Below are 20114 nucleotides of genomic sequence, written 5' to 3' on the forward strand. Positions count from 1 at the left end.
GGGTGAGTGCAGTGGAAGGAAATCCCGCTCCGTACTGGAATTGCTCTGGGTCACAGTGTTTGCAGATGCTAATTTCTCCGGGGCCCGGACGGCCGTGCCTGCCTGGTGTCGCCAGTCCTGCCCACCCGCACGTGTGTGCCTGGCAGCCCTGTGCAGTGCAGAGTATCAGGGATATTTCTTCCTCCATCGTTACAGCTACCTTACACCACATGCTACTTTCTGCTGTTTTATTTAGCAGTAAAGAGCAAAAGGTTGCTTGCTTTCTGCAGCTTGATGGGGTGAGCGTGCCGTGGTGCATAATGCGGGAAGGACATCAAATCTGCCTGCTCCTTCTGCTATCCACGGGCTGTTCACAAAACCAGCCTAATATCCCTTCCCTCCAGATGCCTGCCAAAGACACGAACCTCTCCTGCTTTGTAATTCCTGCCCAGGAGGTTTGGGACGCAGATGAGAAGCTGTAGACTGAGGGGCCCCAGTCTGGTCCTCTCTGGCTTCCTCCCCTTCCCCGGGGCAGCCCCAAGCACTGAGGCTCGGGATATTCCTGTTTCTCCTCTCTGCGGCAGGATTTAAGGTTCTCCCAGCTGGTCCTCTGCCCGTTCACAGAGTTGAGTGCACAACCCAGCTGAGTATCCAGCCTCGAATATAAGCCCTCTAAACCCACCAGCTAAGCAATCTGCTATGTGCTGCAGTTTTGTGCAAATCCCAGCCCAAGTTACCCAAGCATGGGCACGGCCAGGCTGCCTCGATCGCAGCATCGAGCAGATCACACACTTCTACAGCGCGCAGACAGTTGGAGATGTAAAGCCACCCACAGAGAGGAGCCTGCCCTGCACCAAATACGGGACGTTGCGTGAGTCAAAATGAGGGACACCAGAAAATAATAGACTTTGCATGAAGAAGAGCAATAATTTGCAGCTGTAAACCACCTTTCATCTACAGATCACAGAGGCGTCTCAAGCACTAATTAACGCAGCCTTGCAGCATCCCTGCCCCATAACTAGCGCGGGGCGATGGTTATTCCATCCGCTGGCACGTGGCCACGTGTCCTTGCAGGCACCTGCAAGAGGGAACTGGCTTGCAAGGTTGGTCCTGTTCCACTTCTCATGGCTGCGCTGGAGGTGCCTGGGCACCTGTGCCAAAATGCTGGTGTGTCCCCCGAGCGTGTGCAGGTCTGGTGTCTGCTCCCGCAGCAGGCGGGTGACGATGGGCCAGGGCTTTGCACCAGTGAATGGACAGGGGGAGCAGAACCCACTCTGGATCCAATCCATCGATGCCTTGGGTTTTATTCGATATTTTCCATGTGGAAGTCACTATTTAGCTTGAAGAAAACTTGAGCGAGGAAGGTAAGCCCTTCCAGCAGCAAAGAGCCCTAGCAGGGTTGTAAATAAAGTATAGTGGGAAAGTTTCCAGTCTCCTAAAGTTTTCATAAGTTTATGCATGTGTGTATGTGTGTGTGTATGTATATATATATAAAAAATATACAAATATATATATAAATATATATTTAAAGATATATATATATTTACAAAATATTTTTTAAAAAGCTAGAGTTCTTTAACCTTACTAGTTATCTATGTAAAGTTGGAGACACACCCAAAGCACTTGTTAACTCAGGCACGGAGCAGAGAAGACAGATTCACAAGGATTTGTACGTGGGGTTGTTCGTATCCCTCAGGCAGCACGTGGAAGCCTGGCCAGTCCCAGCCTCAGTCCTCTGCTTCCCTGTGTTGAGACATCTTTCCTAGGGAAATGAAATATGCTTTTCTGGGGAGAATTTAAGTGTGAGAGAGGGAGAGAAGTGGCATAATCAGGAAAGTTCCCAGTTAGCTGTAGGTGTACCAGACTCGTCTTCCCTCCCCGTGGGCTGGGTATCTACAACACACACCCTGCAGCACGCTGGTGCCTGAAGGATACAACATGAGACTGTGGGCTCCAAAACTTGTCTATTTTGAGTTGTCAGTGAGCAAAATGAAGCAGAAGTTACTGGGCTGCATGTGGGAACTGAAATGTAAGACTGTGAAATATGGGAGAGGGGAATCAGACTGGGTAGTCTCTCTCTGCATTCAAAACATCTACGAACATTGTGGAAATACTGCGTGTGATCATTTTGCATGGCTGAAAATAGCTCTGCAAGGTGCTGGGCGACAGGGCAAGCAAGCCCCCGGCATCGCCCGGCTCCCAGCACTGCTTTACTGTCACACCAGGAGCTTTGCTGTACAAAGAAAGCACAACTGGAGTCTGCTGCTTTGTCCATGTTACAAGCAGGTAAATTAAAGGTTAGAGAGATTGTAATTTGCTTCGGGACATAGAGAATATCGGGGCAGGAGTGAGACCTGCAAGCCCTAGCTGACAGTCCCTTGCTCTGACTTCTGCATGATGTGGGATTTGTTTCCCTCGTTAAAAATAACCTTGTTTATAACCTCTGTTTCATGATTCAGCTTTTCTGCAGTCAACAACTGATCACCATCAAAGCAGGGCAGCATCAGATTGCAGGAGGAAGATGCAATAGGCTGTTGCAGCTCAGGGATGCTCCTTGCAAAGGGCGGTTTGATTGAGGAAATGAGGGATACCTTGTCAAAGGGCTGCTCTTTTTGGAGAGGAGTTCTCCTCTCTGAGATCACTGGGCCAAATCCTGAACTGCCTGGAGCTCCTGTTGTGCAAATCCCCACCCATGGCTTCTGCCCTGCCAGAAACACCGGTGCCTCATCACCATGAATGTGGCCCTGTGCAGGCCCAAAGGTACAGACAAACGTGGTTTTCCTGGTTCCTCTCCTCCTTCTTGCCTGTGGGTCAGAGCATCAGACATGCGTTGCTCTGCATATGGCGACCCAGAGCCCTACCAGTGGCACAGCTACCGGTTTTACGTCTAAAGCGAGACTCATTGCCAAGAAAAATCTCCTAGAAAGTCCCACATGCCCGCTTTTATTCCTCGCACTGCAGTGTGATGCGAGCGTCTCGTGAGCAGCACAGCTCTCCTGGCTTTTAAGGACCACGTTGCCAGGGTTTGCTCGCTGCTGTATTATCTTGCCTGCAAAAATCAGGCTACGCAGCTGCAATCCTCATCCCATTTAGCAGATGGGGAAGCGGAGGCACAAAATGATGAGGATTTTCTAAAAGCGTCTGGTGATTTTTGGCTACCTCAGCATTAACTTGCCACTTTCAGGCAGGTCAGCCCACCAGCTGCTTCAGCCACTGCTGGCCCAAGTGATGTGCCCATGGCCACACAAATAATGGGTAGCAGAGACAGAAGCCAGACACCCTGAGACACAGTCCTGTGATACAAATTTGAGCTCGTCCTTCCTTTTTTAGGAGCTAATCCTTTGTCCTTGCAGCAAGAGGAATTTTCCATAAATATGGGGTTTTTTTTTTGTTTTACACATCATCGTGTGTTTAATGTTTAACAGTGGGATCATTATGGTTTTATTAGCAGTATGTAATGCTTTTTCATCTTCAACTGACTTTGCAAACATTAACTAATTGATCTCAACTATGAATCAGTGGCGGTAACTAGGAAGAGAGGAGAAGTGATCTGCTCCTGGTCACCGGGGAAGTGGTTGTCAGAACAGGGTGCAGAAATCAGGGCTCCCGCTTTGCTCCTCAGACCACGCAGACCGGCGGGTTTATTACAGCCATTTCCATTCGTGCTGCTGTCAGGGAGGGCCATTCTGTGTGCAATAAACAACCCTCGGCTGCTTCTTTCTGCTGCTGGTTGAGCTCACGCTTGACGAAATGTAGCAAATGTCACCGAACCCCATAAAACACTGATTTTAAAAAAAAATACGTGATTGACTTTGTTTTCTTCAGCGATCCAGTAGTTGCTGGTTGTTTTCAGCTCACCCTAACAAAATGCATAATTAAATTCTCTGTATTTGTGGGAATGAGATGCTAAAGTCCAAAATGAGTGGGGATGCTTGCAGCCAAAGCCTGTGAGGTTTTTAAGGGCCACATTGGCAAAGACTGACTTGAAGCATCCTGAAGACGGCTGCCAGGAAATTAGCTCCTCGTTTGCAGTATGCAGAACATGTACGACGGTTTTATGATTTACTCTCTCATCTGCTTCACATTGCGCCTGTTTTCCCTCGCGACTGTCCTGGCGTACGCAATTTTCTGTTGCAAAACAGGAGTGAAAATGAGCACTGCAGTGTGGAAGAGCTGTGCCACTACCCAGGTAAGGGTGGCCAAGCCTGGCAGGGACATGGCCCCTCTGCGGGGGGGAGTGACAACAGCTTTGGGGACGGAGGGGACACAGCAGGGGGATGTGATGGTGGCTTTGGGGACAGATGAGATGCGTTTGGGGGGATGTGATGGGGGACAGAGGGGATACAACCCCACGGTGAGGGGATGCAGTGATGACTTTGGAGATGAGGGTGGGTGCAGTGGGGGGATGTGACAGTGGGTTTGGGGACAGCAGGGACACAGTGGGGGATGTGATGGTGGCTTTGGAGGCAGGGTGGAGGTGTGATGGTGGCTTTGGGGACAGTGGGGACACAGCGAGGAGGTGTGATGGTGGCTTTGGGGACAGTGGGGACACAGCAAGGAGGCGTGATGGTGGCTTTGGGGACAGGGTGGAGGTGTGATGGTGGCTTTGGGGACCGTGGGGACACAGCGAGGAGGTGTGATGGTGGCTTTGGGGACAGTGGGGACACAGCGAGGAGGTGTGATGGTGGCTTTGGGGACAGTGGGGACACAGCAAGGAGGCGTGATGGTGGCTTTGGGGACAGGGTGGAGGTGTGATGGTGGCTTTGGGGACCGTGGGGACACAGCGAGGAGGTGTGATGGTGGCTTTGGGGACAGGGTGGAGGTGTGACAGTGGCTTTGGGGACCGTGGGGACAGAGCGAGGAGGTGTGATGGTGGCTTTGGGGACAGTGGGGGTGCAGCCCCTCAGCAGGTGGCTGTGGTTGTGCTTTGGGGACAGGGAGGAGGTGTGATGGTGGCTTTGGGGACAGGGAGGAGGTGTGACGGTGGCTTTGGGGACCATGGGGACATAGGGAGGAGATGTGATGGTGGCTTCGGGGACAGCGGGGACACAGGGAGGAGGTGTGATGGTGGCTTTGGGGACAGGGTGGACACGGCGGGGAGGGTGCGGCGGTGGCTTGGGGGTCCTGCGCCCGGGAAGAGGTGCGGGTGCTGGGCCCGGCTCCCCCTCCGCGGCGCCGGAGGGTGCCCGTGCCAGGCCGGCACGGGGGGCAGCGGCATCCCCGCAGCCGCGGGAGAGGCTGTCCGGGAGCCCGGAGGGGCAGCCCCGACCGGCAGACCGGCCCGCGGGGCCCGGGAGCGCCGCCGCACGGGTGGGCCGCCGCTCGCCCCGCGCCGGCCGCCGGGTCGGGCCGGGCCTGCTCGTCGCGGCGCGGCCGGCCGGTTGCCATGGCAGCAGCCAGGCGGCGCGGCGGCGCGCGCGGCCGGCGGGGCGCGGCGCGGCGCGGCCCCGGAGCGTACCATGTGCGCCCGGCGGCGGGAGGCGGCGGAGGGGCCACGACGGCGGCGGCTGCTGCCCTGCTAGCTCCGCCACGGCGGGCCCGGCGACCAGGAGCCGCTGCGTCAATGTAACGGCGGCGGAGGGCGGGGGGGTGGGGGGGCGCCGCTGAGTGGCATTTCCACGCCGCGCGTGGCCGCCAGCCGCGGGGAAGGGGGGGGTGGGGGGGGCGGAGGGCGGGCGGGAGGCGTTAAAATGGCGGCGCGCAGCCGGCCCCCGCGCTAAACCGGCCCCCGTGGCTCGCCCCGTGCCGCCGCGCGTGGCACGGTGCGGCCGCCCGCTGCCTGCTAGCGCCGCCGCCGCTGAGGTAAGGCCGGGCCCGGCCGCGGGGGGCCGGCTGCCGCCCGCCGAGCCGCGGGGCGCCCGGGGACGGAGGGGAGGGGAGGGAAGGGGGGGGCGGGAGGGCTCGTCCCGGGGCCCGGCGGCCGCTGGCGGGTGTCCCGGGAGCGGCGGCGGGCTGGCCCGGGGGGGCCGGCGCGGCTCCTCGGCGGCTCCTCGCTCCTTTGTCTGCTGGCGGCGGGGCCGGGCCGCGGCCCCGCTCCGCCGGCTGCGGGAGCGGCTGCGGGGGGCGGCCGGCGCGACGCGGTGCATTGCCAGGGCGCCGCTTCCTTCGTAAAAAACCAACGCCAAGAAAGCCCGCAGCCAGGGTAATTTTTGCAGCCGAAAGTGTGGCAGGCGCTGTCTTACCCCTGAACGCCTGGTAGCGTAGCGAAATGGACTCAAGCCAGGCAGGGCTGAAGCGGACTTTTACTTCTGAAAAAGCGGCACAAACTGTCTGGAGGACTCCGCTGCCGCTGCCGCAGCGAGAGAGGGGCCTGAGGGGAGGGGGATTTTTTTTTTTTCCTTTTTTTTTTTTTTTTTTTTTTTTTTGGACTCTTAGGAAGACATGCGCATTTGTTCATTCTTGCCACCGCACTGGAGTCTGCCTAGAAACAAAGAACATAGCCTGGCGAAGTTGATGCTGGCTCCAAAAGTGTCTGGCTTTTTTTTTGCCTGATTTACTTGTGCCATAGTTAAAAGCCTCGAGATATTTCCTTGAATTATTCCCATGTGCCTGCTGATGGAAACCCCCCTACTTCCACCCTTGCTTCCCCCCCCCCCCCCCATCCCCCCCCGACCCTACCAGGCCAGGTCTACGCATTTTGGAAAGTGCAGCCATGATAGATAGAGCAACTTCTCCCATTTTCACCCAGCCCCGTGGTATGACAGTTCACGGTAGGTGTGCCTTCCGATGGGGAGCCACCCCCTTGCTGAATCATCGTGGAGCGATGGCCGGACAGCTCGTCCGCTCGGGGAACAAAATATTCCCCTGTAGAGCATGAGGCGGTGGCGAGGCGAGACGCAAGTAAGAGACCTGTTAGCATTCGGCTCAGGCGCGGGCGAACGGTTGCAGGGAGAAAACCTTTCCCTTTCATGGCAGCGGGAGCTGCGGATGCGGTTTTGAGCTCAAAGGCGAGACGCGCGCTGCTGTAAGGAACGTCCCCTGCCTTTGAGGCAGTGAAACTCCGAGGGCCTCATCCTGCAGCTTTTGCTTCTCTGAAAACTCCTTTCTTGCACGGATAGCCTCCGTGCGAGATCAGCAGCTGGCTCAGGGAGCGACGTGTGAATTTGTGGTGTTGTGCAGCAGTGGTTATTAGCAGTAATCTTGTAATGCGTTTGCACAGACAGGCATGTGAGCAGTAGCGTCGTGTCCATGCTATTTGCCTAAAACTAGTTTTTTCTGTGCTGGTGAAAGTCATTGCTTTCGTTACCGCAAGGAAATAATGACTTTACCTTTGGGGGACTTGGGGTGCGCGTGTGTCACATGCTGAAGTGTTGCTAGGTATCCCTGCCTTTATTCAAAGGACACCAAAAAGTACAGGAGTGAGAGGTGGGATGAGCAATTTTGAGCTGGGCTGTATCAGGCAAGACTAAATTGCAGCAGTTGTTGGACGTGTAATGTCATCCTGTAATTAGAGCGAGGTAATAGTCTATACCGTGTTGAAACTATCGAGTGCCTGAGTTGGAGCAGTCTGAATTAAGCTAGTTCTTCTGGGATTGTGCAGAAACAGAAGTAATGCAGTTAAAGTTTCCATACAGCAGCTTCCATGGGGTTGCAGAGATGTTTTCCCCCTATGGGTCCTCCTTGCGGGTATTTTGCTTTTAAGGTAGTACATGGAGACTGCAGTGGTGCTGCTCTTCAGGTTGGAAAAGTGCCTTATGTGGCACGGTCCTGCTCCTTAGAGCTTTATTTACAAATGAAGGTCCAGATCATGCATCTCAGCCCTGGGGCAGGAGGGAAACTCCTGAAGGAAGGACTTAGGTGTTCAGCTTTGTGCAGAACTGAAGGATTTAAAGGACTCTGTAATTTGGTCTTAAAACTTCCCTGCCCCCACTGCTCTCTATATCCCAAAAAAGATGTGTGTTAGCAAGTAGTCTGGTGGAGAGCCCGCAGGCTGTGGTCTTTCCAGCGCTCCTGCCAGTGGGGCAGGATCCTCGCGGGGCTCTCGAGCTGCTCTGGTTTGCTGTAAGGTTGTACTGGTGCGGTACAGTCATGCACAGGCAGACCTGGGAGGCTGTGCAGAGTTACGGTGTGTGGGCACCAGCCCTTCGCACGGATGCTAATTTCCCTTGGTGTGTGCCTGTGTATATATATAGACATGGTACATATTTAAATGAAGTCATTTTAAAGTAGTGATGGCCCAGAAAAGTTTGAGAGCTATTTCAGCATTTGAGTGTTTCTCTCTGAAAGACAATGGACTGTGCAGAAGCTTCTAGGTATTATGGGATGCGCTTACAGTAGGAGAAGGTGCAGTCTGCTCTCAGGTGCAGTCAGCCTTCCCAGAAGCGGCTGAGTTTTATGTTTGCACCTGGTTCAGCCTGTATACAGCCGTATGTCTGTAGTGGGTCTGGTGCTATCTTCCAGGTGATTTGGGATATACTGCCAGGGCCCAAAGCAGACCTGGTGGTCAGCGAGGAAATTAGCCCCTTGGTGCTGTAACCTCTGTGCTGCTCAGCCTCCTGCAGCATCTGGCCAGGTCAGGAGAAGTCAGGGTGCCACATCCTTCCCACCGCTGTGGGGGAGTGAGGGATCCCCATGGAGAAAGAGGGAGCAGATCTGGGGCTGCCATTCTTCCCTCCCAGTGCTGGCCCATGTGCTGCAGGAAGGTTACTGGCAAGCAGGGATGCTGGGCAGTGGTCCATCTGAGGTGTTGGGGTGTTGCATTCACATAGAGGATTTTCTAGTGGTTTTCGTGCCCAGTTCCACTTCACGAGCAGCAGTGGCCTGCTCTGCCTCCTCCTTGTCTGTTGGGGAATGGCTGGCGTAAGGCTTAAATGTTATTCTTAGATTTTTACAGACCTAGAAGTTTTCTCCTGGGCTTGCCCCATCTTAGCAGGATGAATACATAGAACTTCAAGTTTTGCACTTTTGCTGCCACCAGGTGAGGTTTTGAGAGGCTCTTCTGTGGGTTTAAGGGAATCTCAAAGTGGGACTTAAAAACTTGTGACTGCAAAGGTGGGGCGGAGGTTGGCGTTCTTAACTTTTGCAGTATAGCTTGCGAATCAGTTTTGAAGCTGGTGCTGTGGTGGAAAAAGTGGTCCCACTTCCAGCCCTGTGCTCCAGTCTCTTCACCATCCTTGTGGATTGAGAATAACCTTGCAGAATAACAAGAAAGCAAGCGATGCTCATTTTAGCTGTCACTGCTTTCTTGATATGCTTCTCCATATGGCTGCAGAAACACTTGTGTTGGCACAAGGACCTGGGGTGCACAGGCAGGACAGGATGAGGCTGGACTTTTATTAGCAGCACTGGCTTATGCTGAGCTAAACTGGTGGCAAAACTGCACTGCTAGTGTCTTGCAAATGTGTCTTTCTTCATGCACAAGTCAAACCATGGCTCTCCTAGTCACCAGTGCCTGCAGCTTAGTCAGGAGCCTGAAGGCAAATGAAGAGTTTCTTTGTGGCTAATGCAGGCACAGGTGATGATGATGAATCTGCAGGTAGGATTTGGTGACTGATGCCTGCAGCAGGACACCCCTGCCGTGCCGGTGGTGAGAGCTTGGCTTTGGCAGTGGAGCAAACCATTGCGTGACTCAGACGTGTTGGGAAAGAGTACGCAGCCTTCATAGGAGCAGGCTTTTCTGACCATGAACATACTGGAAGTCACGTGTGGAAACTCAAATGAGTACTAGAAACACGAGGCTGCTTATTGAAAGGGAGGCTGTGCGCTGAAAAGCAGAGTTTGCTTAGATCTCGGTTTCCGAAGGTAGTCATAGGAGCTGTGGCTCTCTTGCTGTGCTCTGAAAACAGAGTGCAAGCGTCCAGCCAAAGAAGAACTGGCACCCCAGACAGACATGGCATCCCACATTTGGGTTACCCAGGTCCAGGCTCCGAGCACCCAGCAGGAAAAATGTGAGAAAAATCTTTTGCAACATGATAGGAACACTTAGTTGGGGAGTGATCTCAGCCTGCAAGCAGGGGGGAGAGGATGTCTTTATGGAACAGTGTGTGTTTGCCCTTGAAATCCCTTAAAAGCTCTGAAGCTCAAGCTTGCTTGATTTGCTGTGTTTGCCATATGTAATATTTCAGTGAGAAGTTTCAATTCAGTGTGGATGAGTTGATGCAGGAGGAGTTGTTCCCTTTTAGGTGATAGGGAACCAGTTACTCATGTGTAATGCACTGGTTTGCTTGCTAGACTGTTTTTTTGGTGAGTTTCTTTTTAATCAGTCTATTCCAGACCTCTCGGCAGTGCGTGCATCCTTCTCTAGGGCAATGCTCAGGTCCTAATTTGTCATATGATTTAAGCACGGACTTGTCCCTCTTGCTGAAGTGCAGTCTTTAAGCTGGAGCATTTATAACAATACATTTTGTAATTGTTTGTTCACCTCTAAAGCAGCATCGCAGGTACCCCAGACTTTGTATGCATGTCTGCTCCTGGAATGGAGTTCCTCGTTGTGCCCATTGAGTATAGAAACAGTATAAATTGGTCCTTTTAGTTTGTTTTCTCTAGGTTCCTGTGTGTGCAAATTGCTGCTCCGGGATGGATGGTTTGCCTGAATTTGTGATTGCGATGCATTTGCAGTTTGGCACCTCTTGCCTGCTAAGCTGTGGCAGCGCGTGTTGTTCTTTTAAAAGGTGTGTATCCTCCCCTTTTTCCATGCCATCTTCCAGGAAGCACTGTCTACCCCGAGGGATGTTATCTTCCCGCGTTTTAAATGGTGTCAGCAGATATTTATTTTTTCCCTTCTCCCATCCCGATGCTAAGTACCCACCATGGGAATGAGTCGTCTTGTATTACTCACATGGAGCAAATCTGTGGCTTGGCCTCCAAATTACCTGGCCCTGCTCAGCAAGGGTGAGCTCCTCTGGAGCCCAAGTAAAGGTGCCAGCATCTCTTTGCCTGCTTTTTTTTTTTTTTCTTTTTTTGTAAAGCACATAGGCCGATAGCGAGCTGGAAAACCGGTGGCCTTCAGAGCTGGGTATTTTATGTCTGAGGGCTTCTGAATGCATAAAATCAGAGAGAATGTGTCTGTGTAATCCGATCTGCTCTTGAAAGCCTTGCGGAGGGCTGCATGCTGCAGACATAAGCCGTGTCAATAAGAACTCTATTCACCCTCAGAAAACAGCCTCGTGATCGCGTTTGACTGGCAGGCTTCCTAAGGGAGGGCCTTTTTTTGAGAAAGAGCTCTGATTTTTTGGCGGCACTTCTGACTGCCTTTTCGGACTCCCACTTATTGTTCTTTTCTTGGCGTGATAAACTTGGATTTTTTTGCAGGGAGGTTGCTCAGGCAGAGGGAGGACTTCATGCAGCACGATAATGGGGGTGCGAGGGGGGCTTCCTTCCTCACAGTGCAATCCCTCCACCAAAGCAGCATTTAGGAGTGCGAAGGTGATGGATTTAAAAGAATATGAGGTAGGACTGGAGGCTGCTGCGTGCAGGAGAGTGTACTCGGGGGCACGCACAGGGTACTTGCTTGCAAAACAGTGGCACAGAATACCTGTCCTTGTAAAAGTCTTGAATGGTAATGCACAAAATGTGTGGTTGTGCATGTTTATGTGCTTTTTTCCCTCGGTTCTGCAGATGTCTGTATTACCCAGAAGTGTTGTTGGGTGAAATTCTGCTTTCGATAATGCTGGCATAAATCTGCTGCGAAGGCAGTGTTGTACTATTGGCTGTAATTTTAATTGTTGCTATTATTTAAAAAAAAATTCACACGAGACAAAAATCTTATTCTGCTTTATGAAGTATTCTACACCTGGCATGTCATCTTTTAAAATCTTGTACGAAAAATCTGCTTGAGCTAGTAAAAATGACGCTTATAAGATTTTTCTGAAAGCAAAGTTTTAATCAAAATATCAGGTTCTGAGCTGCTGTTTAGTGTATAGCGTTTGTGTAAATGGCATTTTCTGTTGCATTACACATGTGATATTCAGTGTATGCTCTGCTAAGGTCTTAAAGCCATTCTCTTTGGCATTGAGTTACCAGTTTTAACAAAAGAGATGCTGGACTGTCGGTTTTGGCTGTTTCTTTTTTCTTGCAGGTCCCTTGGTCTGTCACTTTTGTTTTAAAGCTCTAGCTCCTTACTCAAGTGATGATTTGAAAATTAGCTTATCTGTATGTCTTTCTGGGTTATTCCTGTAGCTCCAAATGAAAGCTTGAAAATATAATTAGGATGTAATATGCACAAGCTCAAAAAAAAAAAAAAGACAAAAAACAAAGTAATGCAAAGCTATTATTTAAAAGAAATGCAATTATGTTTTGAGCCAATTGAGGCTTGACTTAATTTCTTCGGGTTTGCTGGTGATGATGCAGTAAAACCAAAATTAACTCCTGAAATATGCCTGTCCTGAGTCAGGAATTTGGCTGGTGAAAATCGAGAGAGCCACCAAAAGAGGGGGAATCCCCTCACAGGGGAGCCTGGCCCTGTGCGATTTGCAAATGGCTGCAGCATTTGGGGTGATTCCTGCAGTCCCGATTTCCCTGGCTCTTCCCAGCTGATTCCCCTTCAATAAAGGCTTGATCTTGCCTGCGAGAGCTTTAATAACAAACTCTGACTGGTTTAGGTGGGATTGGCCCCTGGGCAAATGGCGTGCAGACCCGGGCGGCCGCGGAAGGGGCGAGCGTGGGCAGGAAACGCTGGTTTCTCTGCTGCTGCTGCCGCTCGTAATGCGGGGAGGCCGCAGCTGGGTAATTTATTTTTACTTCCTGTTCCCAATCTGTTTGGGTCCAAAGTAGCTGTGTTTTTCCATATTAAGATGTTTGGCTTCATTCTGCAAGGCAGCAATAAATTTCATATCGCGCACAACGTGTTTCTTATATTTCAGAGACTCTTTATTGCTGCCTTTGACTTTTAATTTGGATGGTGAAACCTTTATTAGTACCTTTTTTTGTTGCATAGACCAGCTTTTCAAGGAAAACAGAAAGCTTTTTTTTTTTTTTTCCCCTTCCTTTCTGTTTTGGAAAGAGCCTTTGAAATGGCTTGCAGGTCTGTAGCTGAGCGGAGGAAGGGAGCCGGCAGGTCTGGCTGCCGTGGCTGGCTCCTCCGCAGGCTCACGGGGAGACGGGGACACCTCAGCCTGCTTCTGCGCTCCTTGGTCACGAGGGAATAATGCTGCCGGAGTTAATTGAGATACTGGGATTTAATTCAATAATGTTTGTGAAGCATTTGGTGATCTTTTGGGGAAAGGTCCTGGGACTGGAGGGTGGTGGTTGTGCTGTGAAGGGCTGTAAATGCCGGGAGGGACCAGTCGTTAAAGCAGTCCTAAAGGCTGGAATGGCGAGCTGCCAAACATCCGTGGCTCACTGATGGGGAAACCTGTCCCGTAAAGGAAAACCGGCTCCTGCAAACCAGCATCGCCTGCTCTGAGCTGTGGCTGGCTGCCGGGCTGCTGCTGGGAGTTGTTCTTCAGAGCGCTGGGTTAGTCCACAGCATGCAAAGAGTTACCACAGGCCGTAAGATACAAAGCTGATGGAGAAGAGAGGACTGGGCTCTTCTCTGGATGGGCTGGGCAGCAAAAGGGCGTCGGGCTTTTCTCCCCAAAATCTGGTCAAAACTCTTCATCAGTGCTGTTCACTCTTCTTAATCAAGTCACTCGGTTGTAGGATCTCCTACCCTGTCTACTGCCAGCAAGTCAGGATGGATAGATCTCTTTATAGCCATACCAGGTATCGGTAGGATCCTTTTAAATACAGTCTGAATGTTTTTAAATAAATAGTAATGAGCAGAGCTGGCCCAGGGGGCTTGTGTTGCATCTTCAGATACATTTCAGTACAGTTATTTTTGAGTTAGAAAAAAGAAACAGTAGCGTGGAGCCATCAGTAGGGTTGCAGGTGGTATGTCCTCCTTCCTCTGAAGCCTCCAGATGCTGGTGTTATATCCGACTGAGGAAGCCAGAGCACAGAGGTGTCTTGTGAAGTGCCTCCGTGCCCAGATTTTGGCACTGACATCTCCACCTTGCCTTTGCACTTGACTCCTGGATCCACAACCGAATGCCTCCATCCTAGGTCCTTGGCTTGTTCCTCAGACCGAGTTCATGACCCATGAATTCAGCTTGACTAATTACTCAGTGAAATGCTCAGTGCGACAACCGCAGTGCCCTTCCTTGAGCATAGTCTTGGTAACGAGCTAATGTCGGCTGTGCCCCGAGCGCCCAGGCGTGGTCTGGCTGATGCAGCAGCACCTTTCACGCGGTGCTTGAGGAAGCTATGCTACAGGTCATGTAAATGAGGCCGACCAGAGTGGGCTGCTCTCCCGCAGGAGGAACAGCAAGCCCCTTCCCTTCTGCATATCTGCAGTGAGGTGACACCTCCCCTGCTGCTTCTGGATGCAACCAGCCTCCTTCACCTTTTTCAGAAGTGCAGGCAGGTTGTCCCCACTCCTCCCTGCCCGCTCTGCGCACCCCCTTGGACCAGTCTGCCCAGGGCAGCTGGCTTGGGTGGCTCTCACCTGGGACTGACCTCCTTCACTATGATTTTCAGGGTCTCCAGAGCAGTCAGCTGAATAGCTGTGATCCACGTCTCTTCTGAGACTGAGGAGATGAGTAGGGCGTGTGGGGTGGATTCTGCATGAGATTATATCAGCCTTGCTGAAGGGTGAGACCTGCTGGGTTGGGAACTTTCCAGCTCTGGTGACTGTGTTGTAATATGACGCATTCGGTAGCTGATGCTCAGATACCAAGGTTGGAATGAGGATGCTGCTGCTGAAAGGCAAATTCATTCTGTGTCCTATGTTAGGTGGAGGGTTATCTCTCTGACAAGACCCTGAGATCCATTCATAAGGTGCAGGGAAGTTTCTGGTGTGTCTAACAACAGATTTATTTATTTTCTGTACAGTGCCACAATCTTGTTCCTCTAGAGATACCAGGATTTGTAAATTTAGCCCAGCTGTAGAGTGTGTCCTAGATGCCCTTAGTTGGGCGATGACACCATTTTGCACGCCAGCTTACATGAGAAACAGTTTCTCCCCCAGATCTTGGAGCCTCTCCACCTGCTCAGCCAACCTGGGGGATGCAATACCTGGCGACTTCTGGATGGGAAGAGCGTTTGGTTGCAAAATGCTGTGGGATTCATCCCTATCATAGGGTCTGCACCCAGTTCTTCCCGTGTGTTTCTAATGTATATGACTTTCAGTGCACACAAGGAGAGACGCAAACTTGGGGAACGTGTGTTTTGAGGGGAATTGTGGAAGCCTCTTGAGAGAGGGGCATTGCTGAAGCAGAGCTGTTGGCTGCTCAAGCTCCCGGGCTGTGCAGAGTGCCCTTGGCCTCCATGGGTGCCACGAGGAGCTGAGCCTGCTGTTTCATGCCCTTCAAATGGGTTTTGGCACTGAAAGGTGCACTCTCTTTCCTCCCTGCTGCTGTCCTCATTCCTCTGCCTTGTGCTTGGTCTCATGAATGCTTGTCTGGGCCAAGGGAGCGAGGGCAGGAACGAGGCCTGGGCCCCACGGGAGGGCAGAGCTGCCCTGGCCATTGCAGCCCGTGCTTGAGTCAGCTGGAAATGGTGGTGAAATCAGAGCTGGAGGATGCCCAGGCCTGCAGGAGAGCGTCTGCGCGGGTGGGGCTGAGCTGGTCACTGATGGCCGTTTGCAAGGTGGTGGGGTTTTTTTAATTCAATAAAATGCTAACTCTTATTAGAGTAATGCTTAATACAGCCATTGCGTAAGGCTGTGAGCTAAGGCAGGTGCCTTTTACCAGCAGTAACTCCCTTTCTGAAACAAAAGGACTGGACAGTTGAGATGGGCTGATCCCATGCTATGGTAATTCACCACAAACTGTTTCAAATAACTGCCCTCTGATCCCTGCTCTGTAGGCTTGGGGCTGTGTTGGCTTGCCTTCTCGATGTGGGACTAGGAGAACAAACTGGGAAGGCTGGAGCTTGGGGCCGCAGCCCAGCCAAGCACTCCAGATTTGGGGTTGACAGGCAGGAATTAGCAGTTTTTTTGCTGTGGAGTTCCCTTTCTTTCAGTAAAATGTAGATGCAAACGTGAGAAGTTTTTCACAGGAACATTCATGATGTTCAGCAGCAAACATGTGGCTGGTGATTTGCTTGACTGAGGGCTTTCTTTTAAGCATCCTTAGATGCTTGTTTGCAATAAGGTGTTTGAGGAGAGAGATCTTACAGCTGAACTGGAACTTTCAAGTTTCAAAAGAAATTTTTTCTCCCGAGAGTAAATCTGTGGCTGACTTTGCTTCTGTTACTGTGCTCCGTCTTCAGTTTGCTGGTGCTAGCTTTAAAAATGTTTAATTTGTAGCGGGGTAATGCAGGGTGCTGTTTTCAGTTCAAGTCTGAACGTTCATGAGGAGCAACCGGAACTTAAAATTGAATTTTGGTCACCAGTGGCAGACACTTTTTGCTGGTCCCCTTTGCCTGCGGCATGCACTGATGCTGTGGCGTGGCCGGGCTGGCGAGCGCTGTCGGTTCCCTCTCCCCGACAGAGCCCTGGGCTGAGCAGCACTCACTCCTTCCGCAGGAGTAACCCTGCTGCTGCGCTGGGGAGACTTTCTCCTTGCCTGTTGATAGGCAAAAAGCCATTAGGACTGCAGAACTTGTTCGCAGAGTTATGCAGCAATTGCCAAAAAAAAAAGGGGGGGAAGATAGGATGCTTGTTAAATTAACACTACAAATGCTTTTTTCTTTTTTTTTTTTTTTTTTTTTTTAAGACGCCTAGTACAACAAAACTGCTGAGGGGGAGAAGTCCATTATGGTGATTATAGTCCAAATATAACATCTTTGTGATAGGCAGAAAGTGAAGCTGACTACAAATGGGAGTGATATTGAGAGGAAGGCAAAAAACTTAATATTCTGAATGATAGAAGAATGAATTTAAATTCATTTAATGTCAGTAATCTTTGTATTATTAGCTATAATCTGCTTCTGAGAAGCATACAGGCTTGACTTTTTTTTTTTTTTTTTTTCTCCTCTCCATAGAACTGCATTAATAAGAACAGAGTGTTTCTCCTGACCTCTGCCTTTAGACTATGAGCTCCCAAGAGCACAAATTTTTCTTCTGTATTTTTGGACAGCGTCTGCAGGTAGTGAAAGCTGCCACAAATAAATAGCAATGCTGGCAGCATGTTACTGCAGTCCCAGATCACTTAACAAGGGTCTAATCCTGCGTGATGCTTACGGGGGGGGTGGACCTAGGGCTGTAGTCTTATATCGGGTGCGTGGAGGTTTTTAGGATGGTCTTAAACCTGTGCGTTGCCAAAGTGGTTCTCAGCAGGGTGATCTCGGGAGGAAACCTGCTAGCTGGGAAAGTGAGAGGGGGTGCAGGCTGCTGTATTTTTGGATGCACATCTTTCTGGGGGCCGTACCAGAGGGGAGATAAAAATGCAACAGTAGATGTACTTGATGCAGTATCGTTAGCTGGATTGTAGAGACAAAGAGGTGAGACTGGCTTGTTGTTTTGAGCCTTTAATGTGGGGAGAGAGTGCTGTAGCACAGCAGCAGCATCTGACACCTTCAGGTGGGAGGTTATCACGATCAACTTCGTGCATCTCCCGGCTCTGAGAGAGAGAGAGAGCTGGTGCACATGAGTTTGCTTAGGTTTCTGCAAGAATGTGGTGTTGCTCATCGTGGAGATTCAGGCAACCGAAACGAGAGAGAGAGAGAATTAAAGCATGAGATCTGCTTGCTCATGACCTGAATCCCCTAATCACAGCCTCGCGTAAGTGAAGATCTTAGGCTGGGTTGAGTAGAGGGCATCTCCACACAAGAAAATGTACATCCGCCCTCCGCCTCCCAGAATTAGAGCTTACTCGTGATGAAATATTGTTGTAAGGGCCTTAAACCTTGCCTTAAACCAGACCTGCTCTCTGTGACATTGCTTCCCCTGCAGCAGGCACGTAGTAGGCCCCTCGGTGAAGATAGGTGTGTGCTACCCGAGCTCCCCGTCCCCAGGAAGCCTCCTCTGGGTGCCAGAAGCGCATCCCGATGAGTCCGTGCCTTCTGGAACTGGTCCTTAATTTGATGGACTTGGATTAGAGCCTTAGTTGTATTTAATTTAAGGTTTGTGCTGCTACTTTTCTGTTCTTTAATCTGGGAAGTAACATTGTGGCGGTTCATGTGACAGTGTGGCCGCTTTCACTGACACCGTAATTTGCTTTTGAGCGTGAATGGTTTTTGTAGGGTGCCCCACTAATGCCAAGCCAGTGGTAATCCCATGCTTTCAGCTTTGTGTTTGGTTTATTCCGGGTTGTAAGGCTGCAGCCAGCGATGTAAGGCTAGCTGTTTTTTCAAGGAGGTAGCTAAACTGAAAAATCCATTAAAAAAAAAAAAAAAAAAAGGAATTTATTCCACTTCAGGTGGCTTCAGCAAAAAACACTGAAAAAATTGTCATCCTGTTTTTGGCATGGAGGTGAAGAGAAGAGCTTTTTTTGGTGGAAAGATACATTGTTTATTCATTAGATGAAAGGTAGAGATGTTTCAGCTGAGGAGTGGAGGAAAAAAGAAAAGAAAAACAAGGAGGGAAGAAGCCCAATGCTCCTTGTCTTTTGGAAATAAATGCTTCAGTTTTTCTTTTGAAGCAGTCTGGTAATTCAGGTTAGTCACTGTAAAACTGAATAAATAATTTCTCTGAAAAGCACTGCCTAGCTTGCAATCATAGCAGATAGAAAGGCACATTAAAATATTTCATAAAAGGACTTTAAAAGCACCTTTGGCTCAAATCCATGGTAGTGTAAACTGAGGGAGCATCTCTGATTTTTCTGTTACCTAAGGATCTGACTTTTACCTTGTTTTTAATCTTTTCCTCTCCCTCCCCTCCTCCTCCCACAATATGAAAGGTGCATCTGTATGGAGGATTTCTTGCAGCACACATTCAAGGACTGTTTTGGAGCTCAGAGAATTTGATCCGGAGGCTCCTCCTAGCCTCGGTGAGGTTTTGTTTTTACAGCTTCTGTGAACCAGGAGAGTATTGGTTCAGCATCATGTCAGATACAGATAACTGGGGTTTTGAACATCCCCCACAAACACTTAAAGAAAATACTGTGCAAATGTCTTTGAGAGCCAAGAAACACATGTGTTGTTGCCTGAAGGTTGAATCCACAGCTAGCTGCCTTCTTGGAATAAGCTGGTAACAGATTAGTTGCTAATATCTCATTCATGGGTTTATATTTCCACTGCTGCTATTGATATGTGACTGGGGTTGAGGTTTTTGGGTCATGAGGTGGAGTGCATGAACCGGATCCCATTCAGTCTTGATACCCTGTTTATCTGATGTGTTTGGGCAAGACAGGACAAGCTGTTGTCCATCTACCTCCAGCCTGCGACTTCTGTGTGTTGGCCATGCAGGGTGGGGACAGCAAGGAACATGCCAAGTGTGACATACTGGAAGAGCCATAAGCTCGCTCTTACTTTGACCGTACCGTTGCAGCAAGTCGCTGGGCTCTGCCTGGTAAGGTACTGTTGGAGGGTGACATGGCAGCTGGTTGAAGTTCTTTGTCTTCAGTTTGTGTCCCGTGTTGATGTTTTGTGGTTCTGCTGAAGGGATGAGTAAGGCTCAAGGCCAGGTTGGATGGGGCTTTGAGCAACCTGATCTAGTGGAAGGTCTCCCTGCCCATGGCAGGGGGATTGGAACTAGATTATTTTTAAGGTCCCTTCCAACCCAAACTATTCTATTCTAGTCTTTAGATGAAGCTGGATGTATCAGATGTGGCTATGGTTTTGGTGTGAGGCCAGGGCTGCATCTGAGAAAACTTTGGGGACTGTTGATTGAAGGTTCTTGTCCTGTTGGGTGAGCTCTGGAGTAGGGGTTTACGTTGCAGAACATAAAGCACGTTTTACATTTGCTTTTTGGCTCTTGAATGTATGTGTGTTTTTGGAGAACATGCAGTTCTGAGGGAGCCTTCCATCAATAATCATTAGTGTTTGTGCAGCGTGATCAAGAGAGTCTCCTGGCTCTGCAGACTGAAGGGGAGACTGGGCATAGAGAGGCCCGCGTTAGAGTCCATGTGTGTTCACTGTGCCCTTAAGGTAAAGGATTAAGCTTGCAGAAGAGGAGCGAGGTCAGGTCTAGACCAAGAAGTAGACTCTGGAATCCAGCCAACAGTGTAAGTAAGGTTTTTCCTGTAACAGCATCCTAGATGTGGCAGTTGTGTTGACTTAGCTGAAATGAGGCTGACATCTGTAGGTCAGGCCTGATTAAAAGGGAAGGAGGGTGG

At 50.4% G+C, this 20114-nt stretch overlaps 1 protein-coding gene across 7 annotated transcripts in view; it reads left to right on the top strand.

The window, feature by feature from the left end:
- Nucleotides 1-5458: 5458 nt before the first annotated feature.
- The window catches only part of MBNL3 (muscleblind like splicing regulator 3), a 97160-nt gene continuing 82504 nt past the window's right edge, over nt 5459-20114 (top strand). For 5 of the 7 annotated variants that reach the window (XR_014229414.1, XR_014229415.1, XM_082323586.1 and 2 more), the window contains exon 1: nt 5459-5544. The gene's annotated coding sequence lies outside the window, so the exon portion shown is untranslated. Of the gene's footprint in view, nt 5545-5701; nt 5782-6747; nt 6820-20114 lie in introns of those variants that run through there. The other 2 variants (XM_082323587.1, XM_082323588.1) reach the window with 2 other exon arrangements.

Source organism: Platalea leucorodia (genome assembly GCF_965183815.1).
Source record: "Platalea leucorodia genome assembly, chromosome: 10".
Taxonomy (NCBI): domain Eukaryota; kingdom Metazoa; phylum Chordata; class Aves; order Pelecaniformes; family Threskiornithidae; genus Platalea; species Platalea leucorodia.